The sequence below is a fragment of the Dendrobates tinctorius genome, unplaced genomic scaffold (assembly GCF_039654945.1).
Source record: "Dendrobates tinctorius isolate UK_male_01 unplaced genomic scaffold, ASM3965494v1 ptg000038l, whole genome shotgun sequence".
Lineage (NCBI taxonomy): Eukaryota > Metazoa > Chordata > Amphibia > Anura > Dendrobatidae > Dendrobates > Dendrobates tinctorius.
Window position 1 is genome coordinate 19,432,095 of NW_027361706.1, and position 13,525 is coordinate 19,445,619.

Genomic DNA, 13,525 nt, shown 5'->3' on the forward strand with positions numbered 1-13,525 from the left:
ATTAACCAACTACACAAGATCTTTCCCTCCTCCCACACACTGACCCACATCAAGAGGTGTTTCCACCTCCCACACAGGGAATGAAGCAGCTGAGCCCCTTTAGTTAGCTAGTTCCGGAACAGAGATAAGGGAGCAGCCAGACCTGCCCATCTCTTCTGACTGTTCCTAAAATCCAGGACCAATACTGCCCTATCAAAAAAAACTTTTCAGCACTAACTGTGCTGGAGCCTGATCTTCAGACATACCTGTCAATCACTAGTAGCGCCGCCCACAGGAATAATATACATATATACACCAGTCATTTCCATGAATAATATACACATTACACTGATTTTTTTTCCTGTTGTTAACCTATACATCATTTTGCTCAGCTTCTCCTCTATAACGTGCTGTCCACAGATACGATAAAATGTACAACGTGATGGGTTCCCATTAACGCACCAGATATTTAGTACTAAATTAGACAGATTTTTTTTTATTTTGTTTTCAGAATTATATATATTTGAGAAATGTTTTCTATTTGTGTCTCTTTTAACGTCATGAAGCTTTCCAGGAGTTGAAAATTCGTCTTTTAGTCTGTTTATGATTAAATACAAATCAATGGGGAAAAAAATTACAAACAAAAGAAGAAAGAATTTTTTCAAAGATTCTAGGAAAATAAAACATTTGATAATTGTGTTTAATGTGATATCATACACAAGTTGCTGAAAGAAACAAGATAGCACAATTAATATTAATTTCAGCCAAAACCAAAATGAATACCGGCACTCTCACTTATCCCCAATTACACAGCGGTGCTTTGTAATAACAGCAAAGAGTAGAACAAACAATGCGTAAATCATGCAGAGAAAGAGAAAATTGCAGAACGCACCGTTCATTAAAAAAAAAAAATCCACAATTTTATTTCAAAGGAATGACAAATCAGGCATGTAAAACACTGGAAAGGACTGACAATAGCCGATTCATGCTAGGTCACCAGAAGAAGCGCTTACCTACGGCGAAACGGCTGATGTCCATACTTTGTAGTGTTTTCCAGCTGTATTTCAATTTTTTTAAAATAAAATTGTGATTTTTTTTTTGCTTTTTTGCTATGATCAGTGAGTGCTAAAATCTTCTTATTCCCTGTATGGTTTAATATTAATTTGGATTTATGAATAGGTTTTCGACAAGGTGTGTGGTTTGGCACAAAAGGGCATGGTTTGGAGGAAAACAAGTGACACCATGTGCCAAATTGTGACAAAATTTATGGTCAAAACGAGTCAACCATTATGTGCGGTAAAGTTAGACAAAAGCTTCTAAAGATACACTAAATTTATCATTCAGCTTGTGATAAAATTGGCGCATTTACAGATGGTGTAGTCTAAGAACCCGAATCATCAAAACAGGTGATACGGGAGCGTACTAGAGTCAAACGCTCCTGATTCATGAAGGGTTGCATGCCTCCTCATGAATCTGGAGCATCTGATGACTGAAATGTGCCTATGCTATGCCAGAAATCTTACTCCATCAGCTACTAGAGTAAGATTTCTGGAGTAGGGTACGTCACAGCTTGCCAAGAACTACAGTAGATGGGCTGTGGCATCAAGCCCATGTCCCACCCCAACTGTGTCTATTTTTGTATAGCTGGACGAAATTGGTGTGAAGATGCCAAAAGTAGCAAAATTTAGGCACCTAAATTTTGTGACTTTTTAAAGCTTTTATATTTCATTTTTCTGCATTTTTCAGCTATTAGAACAGTTGCATATACGGCCCATAGACATACATATGGTCCCGTCCATGTTAGCACCATTGTGCTGATTTCTAATGTCCTAATGAACTGATATTGAAAAAGAACTGGATTACATCTTCATCTTCAGTCTGATCTTCACACACATTACACAGGGTCATTTTTATTTATCTGTAAGGAATTAAAGAAATATGGAATCATCAGAAATACAAATACACGTTAGGATTTTATCATCCATTCATGGCCACATGCTACAGCGATTAATGGATCGATAAACCATCTTATTCAGAATCAATCTGTAATATATCTCTCTGCTTATAACTATTTTCCGTTATTTTACTTCTACGAAGAAAAAAAAGCTTTCAAAGGATTTGCCTTACATACAGTATGAACAGAACTTGCTCTGTCACACTCATATCTTGGAGTTTGTGATAGAAAGTTCCCTGTTTGAGATTCTTGAGGAACATACAAGGATCTGTCACCAGATTTCACAGTGTATTTAAATTATTACATAGATATCATAGGTTTGATGAGGCCGGTGTACTTACTATGAAAACCCATGTTAGAATTGCTCATCAGGTCTAAGAAATGTATTTAATAAAGCCATAGTTTACATTCTGAGATCGGATGACAGATCCTCTTTAAATAGTTAGTTATTAGTCGTGCCCTACCAAACACTTCCTTAGACAGTGGGGTAAATAAGTATTTGATACACTGCCTATTTTGCAAGTTTTCCCACTTTCAAAGGCACACTTCAACTGTGAGAGACAGAATCTAAAAATAGAAACCAGAAAATTACATTGTATGATTTTTACATAATTAATTTGCATTTTATTGCATAAAATAAGTTTTTGATCACCTACCAACCAGCAAGAATTCTGGCTCTCACAGACCTGTTAGTTTTTTCTTTAAGAAGCCTTCCTACTCTGCACTCATTACCTGTATTAATCGCACCTGTTTGAACTCATTATGTGTATAAAAGACACCTGTCCACATACTTAATCAATCACACTCCAACCTCTCCACCATGGCCAAGACCAAACAGCTGTCTAAGACACCAGGGACAAAATTTTACACCTGCACAAGGCAGGGATGGGCTACAGGACAATAGGCAGGCAGGTTAATGAGAAGAAAACAACTGTTGACACAATTATTAGAAAATGGAAGAAGCACAAGATGACTGTCAATATTCCTCGGTCTGGGGCTCCATGCAAGATCTCGTCTCGTGGGGTAAGGATGACTCTGAAAAAGGTCAGGAATCAGCCGAGAACTACACGGGAGGACCTGGGACCACAGTCTCAAACATTACCATTAGTAACACATTATACTGTCATGGATTAAAATCCCGCAGGGCATCCAAAGTCTCCCTGCTCACGGCGACACATGTCCAGACCCGTTTGATGTTTGCAAATAACCATCTGGACGAACCAATAGGAGGCATGGGAGAAGTTCATGTGGTCAGACGGGACCAAAATAGAACTTTTTGGTATCAACGCCATTCGCTGTGTTTGGAGGAAGACGAAGGATGAGTACAACCCCAATAACACTGTACTAGCTGTGAAACATGGTGGGAGAAACATCATACTTTGGGGTTGATTTTCTATAAAGGGAACAGGACGACTGCACCGTATTGAAGGGAGGATGGATGGGGTCATGTATCACAAAATTTTGGCCGACAAAATCCTTCCCTCAGTAAGAGCATTGAAGATGGGTTGTGGCTGGGTCTTCCAGCATAACAATGACCCGAAAAACACAGCCAGGGCAACTAAAGTCCTGAGTGGCCTAGCCAGTCTCTAGATCTGAACCCAATAGAAAATCTTTGGAGGGAGCTGAAACTCAATTTTGCAAAGTGACAGCCCCGAAAACTGAAAGATCTGGAGAAGATCTCTGTGGAGGAGTGGGTCAAAATCCCTGCTGAAGTGTGTGCAAACTTGGTCAAGAACTACAGGACACGTCTGATCTCTGTAATTGCAAACAAAGGTTTCTGTACCAAATATTAAGTTCTGTTTTTTTTTTCTATTGTATCAAATACTTATTTCATGCAATAAAATGCAAATTAATTATTTAAAAATCATGCAATGTCATTTTCTGTTTTTTTTTATTTTTAGATTCTGTCTCTCACAGGTGAAGTGTACCAACGATAAAAATTACAGACCTCTCCATTCTTTGTAGGTGGGAAAACTTCCAAATCGGCAGAGTATCACATATTTATTTTCCGCACTGTTCATCTGTATTGTATTGTATCTTAGATTTCATGCACATGACAAAGCTAAGTACATAGAGATTGTATGAAGCCACATACAGTCTATGTGTCTCTGATCTAAGTGCTTCCATACAACACATCAGGGGTAAGGGGAGGCTCTGATTTCAGTGTGACCTCGCAATTAGCTAATGTGTAAGAGCCTTTCAACTCTATCTCAACAGATGATGTTAGGAAACCAGTGACACTGATGTGTAGGCAATTAAAGATAAGTTTCAGCATACCTAAAGTATGTTGAAATTTCATTGATGGCATGCCAAAACACTAATGGTTCATTGATTTGCCCAATTTCCCTAACACCATCCCTAGGTGGTAGATTCACATGTTATCATTGCTGCTTTGTCATGGGTACCCTCTGGGAAGGCTTGCACTTGCTCCTCTTCCAGTTGTACTGAACATATGGGCACTATATGGTCAGTACATCAATGATATGGGCAATGTATGGTCAGTAGATCAATGACGCCTGTGCCCTTGGAAGAGAAACCAATGTATGTACCAAGTACACGAGCAAGAGTGACAGATGATGCCTGTGAAGTAGCAGTGACATTCAGATGTCAATATACCACCCCATATACAAATGTCTTATTGTACAATGTTTTAAAGGAAACCAATTTTTTTTACTTAATTATCCTCCAGACATTGCAAACTTATGAATTTTTTGTTATATACTTAATTATCTTATTTTGCTTCCTTCTCTCACAAACAATAGTCTGCAGTTTTGTTTCAATGGTGAATTCATGGTCCTTTAGAAGCTGCTTTCAACTGCTGCTCAGCCAAGATCCCTAAACTATATTTTAACAATCCTTCCCTGTCTGCGATTATCTGCTCCATACCACCTAACCCCGAAATTAGACAGGGAAATTACTCTACACATGTAATGCATGACTCTCTGCTGAGCAGCAGTAAAAAAGCAACTTCTAAAGGATCATGAACTGGGCACTGAAACAGCAGTGCAACAGTTTTTTGGGAGAGGAGAAAGCAAAATATGGAAAAAACATATATAACAGAAATCTAAAAATGTTTCCTATTTTTCTACTGGGTGGGAAGAAAAGAGCCACCCACCAAAGAAATTGCTGAAATGTTGACAGCGATATAAGCTACTGTTTTAAAATTCTGTTCTGCTGGTGCTATTATTATACTGATGGGTTAGGGTGAAGGATAAAAGGGGCAGGGTGATTAGAGTATTGCATGACTTATAAGCCTCCTTACTCTGTCATGCCAGGCATGTCACTCTCCACAAGCAGAAACATTACCCCTTATAGCAAGAAGTCACAAATGCAAATTTGTGGGTTCAAACGCACCTCTAAACACATCCACGCCGCTTACTCCTTCTTGATCACTTTACGCTTGCTTGTCTTCGACTGATCTTTGGTTTTCTCAGGTCTTGGTTCTTTTTTTCTTCTAGGCAGGGAAGCATAGGAAGTTGCTGCCATTGATGCATAGATTATCAGTCCTTGATATCCGCCCAAAATCAGGCAGATTGGCTGCGCCACCACGAAGAGGCAGAATACATTGAGAGAGGCAGCCGTTCCCAGCTCCAACCTGTTCCCACGACTTTCCCAGGACAACATGGCAAAATAGATCAGGGCTACGGCCGGGTAAAAGAGCTGCTCTTCCATGTTCAAGAGTGTCAAGAGGAGCGAAGGATAAAGTCTAAAGGTTTAAGCTTTAGGTAAAGGTGCGACAAGAAAGTTTAACTCCTTATCAACCACAAATAAGTAGCAATTAGGAATGATCGGAATGATTTTTGCAAGTCTTTTCACTTTTTAGGATAAGTTCCCACCATGAATTTTTGATGAGTTTTTGACGCTGATTGTTTTCACGCACAAAAACGCAACGTCTTACAGTTCCAGCAAAGTGGATGCGTTTTGCAGAAATCTCAGGGCCACTTTGCTGTTTCTTAACGCTGCAGAAATTGACCTAGGTTGCTATTTTGAAAACTGAAACACGTCAGTTTCACAGGTGGCAAATATACGTTTAATTTGTTGATTTTTTTCCATAGACTTGAATGAGGTGAGAAAAATCTGCAGGTAAAAAATTAATATGCGTTTGTTCTGCACTAAATGTAGTTCGCACAATCGCACATAAGGTTTTAGCAAAGGCAAATGCCAAGAAGTATCAAAAACAAAGTAGTTTGTATTTAAGGGTATGTGCACACATTGCGGATTCTGCCGCAGATTTTTCCGCACAAAAACCACAGCTCTTGGCAGAAAACACAGGTGCATTTTTTATGTGTTTTTGTCACGAATTTGATGCTGCTTTTTCAGTGCGGTTTTACCTGCGGATTTGTATGTGTTTTGTAAGCTAAATAAAGATATGTTATTTAACAAAAAAAAACATTTGTGATGTCATTTCTGGTCCAACCTCCTCTTTTACATTTGTCCAACCCACACTCCATTACACACACAGATAGCCAGATAGATAGATAAATATGGCATAGATAGATAGTATATATATATATACAGTGGGGAAAAAAAGTATTTAGTCAGTCAGCAATAGTGCAAGTTCCACCACTTAAAAAGATGAGAGGCGTCTGTAATTTACATCATAGGTAGACCTCAACTATGGGAGACAAACTGAGAAAAAAAAATCCAGAAAATCACATTGTCTGTTTTTTTTTTCATTTTATTTGCATATTATGGTGGAAAATAAGTATTTGGTCAGAAACAAAATTTCATCTCAATACTTTGTGATATATCCTTTGTTGACAATGACAGAGGTCAAACGTTTTCTGTAAGTCTTCACAAGGTTGCCACACACTGTTGTTGGTATGTTGGCCCATTCCTCCATGCAGATCTCCTCTAGAGCAGTGATGTTTTTGGCTTTTCGCTTGGCAACACGGACTTTCAACTCCCTCCAAAGGTTTTCTATAGGGTTGAGATCTGGAGACTGGCTAGGCCACTCCAGGACCTTGAAATGCTTCTTACGAAGCCACTCCTTCGTTGCCCTGGTGGTGTGCTTTGGATCATTGTCATGTTGAAAGACCCAGCCACGTTTCATCTTCAATGCCCTTGCTGATGGAAGGAGGTTTGCACTCAAAATCTCACGATACATGGCCCCATTCATTCTTTCATGTACCCGGATCAGTCATCCTGGCCCCTTTGCAGAGAAACAGCCCCAAAGCATGATGTTTCCACCACCATGCTTTACAGTAGGTATGGTGTTTGATGGATGCAACTCAGTATTCTTTTTCCTCCAAACACGACAAGTTGTGTTTCTACCAAACAGTTCCAGTTTGGTTTCATCAGACCATAGGACATTCTCCCAAAACTCCTCTGGATCATCCAAATGCTCTCTAGCAAACTTCAGACGGGCCCGGACATGTACAGGCTTAAGCAGTGGGACACGTCTGGCACTGCAGGATCTGAGTCCATGGTGGCGTAGTGTGTTACTTATGGTAGGCCTTGTTACATTGGTCCCAGCTCTCTGCAGTTCATTCACTAGGTCCCCCCGCGTGGTTCTGGGATTTTTGCTCACCGTTCTTGTGATCATTCTGACCCCACGGGGTGGGATTTTGCGTGGAGCACCAGATCGAGGGAGATTATCAGTGGTCTTGTATGTCTTCCATTTTCTAATTATTGCTCCCACAGTTGATTTCTTCACTCCAAGCTGGTTGGCTATTGCAGATTCAGTCTTCCCAGCCTGGTGCAGGGCTACAATTTTGTTTCTGGTGTCCTTTGACAGCTCTTTGGTCTTCACCATAGTGGAGTTTGGAATCAGACTGTTTGAGGGTGTGCACAGGTGTCTTTTTATACTGATAACAAGTTTAAACAGGTGCCATTACTACAGGTAATGAGTGGAGGAAAGAGGAGACTCTTAAAGAAGAAGTTACAGGTCTGTGAGAGCCAGAAATCTTGATTGCTTGTTTCTGACCAAATACTTATTTTCCACCATAATATGCAAATAAAATGAAAAAAAAACAGACAATGTGATTTTCTGGATTTTTTTTTCTCAGTTTGTCTCCCATAGTTGAGGTCTACCTATGATGTAAATTACAGACGCCTCTCATCTTTTTAAGTGGTGGAACTTGCACTATTGCTGACTGACTAAATACTTTTTTTCCCCACTGTGCATAGATATTTCCATAGATATTTCCAAATCCATGTTTATTAATGAACAATATGTTTCATTAAAAAAAAAATGGCGTGGGCTCCCGCGCAACTTTCTGCGCCGGAGGGGGAAAGCCGATGGCCAACGGCCAATATTTGTAGCCTGGTAAGGGGGTATTACCCATGGCCCCTTCCCAGGCTATGAATATCAGCCCGCAGCTGTCTGCATAGCCTTTACTGGCTATTAAAATAGGGGGCCCCCCCAAAAAAATGACGTGGGGTCCCCCTAAATTTTATAGCCAGAAAGACTACGCAGACAGCTGCGGGCTGATAGGCTATAAATACCAGCCTGCAGCTGCCCCAGAAATGGCGCATCTATAAGATGCGCCAATTCTGGCACATAGCCCCTCTCTTCCCACTCCTGTGTAGCCGTGGGATATGGGGTAATATAAGGGGTTAATGTCACCTTGCTATTGTAAGGTGTCATTAAGCCCGGTTAACAATGGAGAGGCATCACTAAGATGCCTATCCATTATTAATCTTTTGAAAGGGTTAAAAAACCCACACATATAAAAAAAAGTCTTAAATAAAACACAACACGGTTTTCATATTTTTATTGTACTCTCAAATCCAAGCGACGTCCTCGGTCTCCTATAATAAAAATTAAAATAATAAACCAACCATATACTCCCTGTTCAACGCAGTCCAATTAATAACGAGGGTCCCACGATGATCTCCCCTATAGAACAGTGACATCAGGTGATGTCACTACCCTATAGGGCCTCCCAGTGATGAACTGACAGGAGACAATGGCTCCTGCAGTCCATCACTGAGGTTACCTGAGTTCAGAATCTCACTTTACAGCACTGCTGCGTGAGAATTAGGGTTAGGGTTAGGGTTACAGGACCTCTTTCCCGGCCGAGGGATACACAGCGGAGGATTACCTCCACCTGTCATTTCATTGCTGGAGCCCCTGGAGAGCTGTCACGTCAGCTGATGTGGCAGCTCTCCACGGGAGATCATCTCGTGGGACCCTCGTTTTTAATTAGACTACGGCGGAAAGGTAAGTATAGGTTGGTTTATTATTTTATTTTTATTACAGGTGATCGAGGGCTTCGGGGAAATAGGTGATTGGTGAGTATGTACTCTGTGTTATGCGTTGTATGTTATATGTATGTTCTGTATGTTATATGCTGCATATTCTATGTTTTTTTCTTTTACATTCAACACATTAGCCAGATGATGGGACTACTACTGTCCCTTCATTGGCTAATGTGTCACTCACTGACAGAGTAGCAGGCATAACCCGATGGGACTTGTCGTCCCATCGGACGATGCCTGCATACACATACACACACACACAGCCCCCCTCCCCCCGCACAGCCACGGCAGACCCCCGTACAGCCCGATGACCCCTGCAAACCCCCCGCACAGCGCAGACCCCCAGCACAGCTCTGCAGACCCCCCCCCCGCACAGCTCCGCAAACCCACACACACACAGTCAGGCCCATACATGCACACAGTCACCGCCCACACGCCATACACGCACACAGTCGCCGCCCACACTCCGCCCACACTCTTCCCACCTCCCGATCTGCAGTGTTTCATAAACAGCAAAACCGCAGATCCATTTTAGACCTGTGGTTTTGCTGCGGATCAATGCAAGTCAATGGGTGCAGAAACGCTGCAGATCCGCACAAAGAAGTGACATGCTGCAGAAATGAACCTGCAGTGTTTCCGCGCTGATTTTTCTGCAACATGTGCACAGTGTTTTTCAGATTACATTGACTTTAATGCTACTGTACAACGCAGGAGGTCCTGCTGCAGACCCACAGGGCCAAATCCGCTGCGGATCCGCAGTAGAATCTGCAACGTGTGCACAAAGCCTAGAGCATGACATAGCAAAAAGAGACAAAAACTGCAGCAGAAAAAAACATAACAAAAATTCATATAAAAAAGCCCTCAAAACTCAGTGAAAACAATTCAAGTTACCTAATTTAGCTAATAGTTGCAGAAATGCTGCAACGTCAAAAGTCACCGAATATTTTTCATGGGAACATGGACTCTGATTCATCAAAGCAATTTTGCCAGAATTCTGGGGTAAATTTGTTTGTGTAAATTGCTTTACAAAGTCACAAAAATTTTGCGCAGCTCAAAGTAAAATTTTGCAACTTTAGGTGCTTTCTTGCCGTTTTTTTCCCAGCTGTATCCATGTGGCGTAAATGCTGCATTTTTTTGGGTGAAAAAAAAAATCTACTGTGTTTGGTAGTTCAAGCAAAGTGGATGAAATTTCACAAAAAATTCACGTGTTAAAACCCCGTTGAATGACACATGTGACGCACATTATTTTTACATGCATTTTTACAGGCTGTAGAACCCTATAGGGAAAACAAAACCTTGAAGTAATACAAGTAAAAAGAGTAATTGCCTTTTTTTAAGTGTAGAATCTCAGGCTTTCTGCACTAAAAAAATGCATAAAAAACACTGCATCAGAGGTACACGAAAAATGCAGCAGTTGTGACACATTTAGATGTAGTAGGGAGCAGAGCTCAGAAACCTGACCCCGCCCACACTACAGCTTTCTGTGTACATTGTCTATTGACAGTGAGCTGCTAATCAGTATGGGGGGCGGAGTTGGACAAGGATGCATAGGAACTGTAGTGTGGGCAGTGATTATCTCCTGGTGATAAAACTCTCATTGTATTAAGCAACAGCACAGATCCTAATAAGTGGCACATCACTGAAATCGGTGTCTCAGCCCCTGCCTCATGCTGCGCTCACATTACATAGCATAATTCTGCTGACAGATTCTGTTAAAATGAACAGAAGTTTTTCAGGTGCTTCTTAGATGATTTCTGTGGCAGATCTACTCCAAAAGAAACCTCCTCCTAAGACTGTGTGCACATTGCCTTACCGCCTTCCCCATGCAAACTATATATGAAACCCTAATCCTGCAGCAAAGACGCTTGTTAGAATTTATAATAAATGGTATAATATTTGGCACAAGTAGAAATTCTATTTCAGGCCTTCGTTAGGCAATTAAAAAATAATAATTTGAACTTCCTAAATGTATTTTTTTGACTACACATTAATTATATTAAAAAAATTAAAATGTTAAAATAAAAAGACGAGAAAAACAATACAGCAATCACTTGAGTCTTTTATTTTTGCACCAGTTTAAATGATCCATCTGGCCTAGATATGCATCATTTCCTTTTACCACAAAAAGAAAATGGACTTGGTACCATTCAGCTTCCCATAACAACTGAGTCATTTTTTTAAAATTCTTATTCAAATCGATACTTAGAGGTCTTCTTCTGGGTTAAGTAATTCCAGCTGAGGCTGCTCCTACTTTATACTGCAATAAATTAATTACATCAATGGTATTTATAAGAAATATAGAAATGGCAGACTTATCCGGGCCCTGACGTTTGGAGGCCTAATGGTCCATCTGTGACATAGACACCAGGAATATAAATGGCTCATTTTTTCCCACTAAATACATTTATCACTAATCAATAGAATTGGTGGTAAATCTATGCTTGCTGTATCCCACAAACAGGGGGTATGCAGGATTACAAATCTAGCCAGTCTATCAGCACAAAATAACTGTTCAAACCAAGCACAGGTGCTCAGTGCACCTTTGGCATAACCAAGCAGATTAGTGCACCTACTTATTTTCCATCTATCCCTCCTTTTCCTTGATTGACATCTTTACAAGAGCCAGGAAAGGACAGAGATAGATGGAAAATATTCCAAGAGTGCCTGTGCTTGGTTTGCACAGTCAGTTTATGCTGACATACTCCCTTTAATCTTAGTTACATCTTAGTTACCTATAACTGGTGGACCAACCTTAGACTTTGTCATCATGTGCACTTAGTATGAAGGATTTGAGTGCTTGTTTCTGGACTACTTCTGCACTTTGTGCAAGATTTTGAACCCTGAAACTTGGACCGGCACCTGAAACCTGTTTTATGGATCATTGTTTGTTCCGGAATTCTTAAAGGGAATCTGTCACGTGAAAAAATGCTATTAACCTGCAGATATGGAGTTAATCTGCAGGCTAATTTTCTCCATGATTGTGGGGCTCTAGATAAGAGCGTTGGGCAGGTTCAGAACTTTATTAACCTGCAGATTAACTCCATATCTGCAGGTTAATAAAGTTCTGAAACTGCCCGACGCTCTCATTTAGAGCCCTACATCCTGGAGAAAATTAACTTTATTCCTCCCGGCAGGATTTTACATTCAGTCATAGGGGTGGAGCCGCTGTGGGTTCAGTCACCGCTCTGTATATAGAGAGCAGCTGCTGTAAACGTGGCTTCGGCACTGACTGACAGCAGCTCAGCATTAGATGACGAAAACCTGAACGCTGCTGGAAGGAATGACGTTCATTTCCTCCCGGCAGAGGGGCTCTACGTGCCGGCACCGGGAAGGCTCAGAACTCTACCAACCTGCAGATTAACCCCATATCTGCAGGTTAATATAGTTTTTTCACTTGGTAGGTACACTTTAACCCTAAGGCCTCATACTCACTGGCGATAAAATTGGACGATTGCAATCCGATTTTCAATCGGATTGCCCTCTGTCCAATGTTAGTGAATGGGTGACATCTCACTTGCGTTTTTTTTCTCAGCCAAAATCGGTCTGAGAAAAAAATCGCAGCATGCTGCAATTTGCAGTGATTTTGGTCAATAGAAGTCAATGGGTGCGATTAAAAAAACGGACCAAAAACGGACCATCCGTTTTCCATCCGTTTTTAACGGATACATGACCATTCTGTGGTATAGAACGCTGTAAATGGTCCTGTAAATGACTGTAGAAAAAGATTGGCTGGGGGAAAAAAAACGGATGGAAAAATAAAAAATCGCATTGAAATCGCATGACACTGGCATAACACTCCACCCTTTTTTCCAGCCCAGAAATTGGACAGTTTTTTTAATCGCCAATGGGTATGAGACCTAACAGTTGTATCCTGAGCCTTGGAACCCTATCTGCATGCCTGTGCAGTGAGAGGTGTAAACCTGTGAACTTACTCGAATCTTGAAAATATTCTAATTGTATGTAATATAGGCATTGCAATTCTGACCCTCAGGGTCAGCTCCATGTTTTTGTGGGTCCCAGGCGAAAGAGTGTCAGTGGGCCTCTTTAACACATACCACAATTCATGATGCACAGATAAGAAATATATCTATAGTACAATGCCAAAGATTTTACTTCTTCTTACATTACATGAGTGATATCTATTGTAAATTCTACAATAGCTCAGAAATTGGCCCCATATAGTATATATTGGCCCCATATAATCTTCCATACAGTATAATGGGCCCCGTATAATGGTCAATACAGAATAATGGGTGAAATATATTGCTCTATATAGTATAATGTGCCCCATATAATGCTCCATACAGAAATAATGGCCCCATATAATGCTCCATATGTCATATAATGGCCCCATATATTGTTCCACACAGTATATAATGGCCCCATATA

General features: G+C 40.7%; 1 long non-coding RNA gene across 1 annotated transcript; it reads right to left on the reverse strand.

The window, feature by feature from the left end:
* Positions 1-455: 455 nt before the first annotated feature.
* Positions 456-5,619, reverse strand: LOC141088249 (uncharacterized). The gene is made up of 2 exons (XR_012231862.1): positions 5,288-5,619; positions 456-1,897 (listed from the first exon to the last, which is right to left on the reverse strand). It is a non-coding gene; the product is annotated as an uncharacterized lncRNA (long non-coding RNA).
* Positions 5,620-13,525: the final 7,906 nt, after the last annotated feature.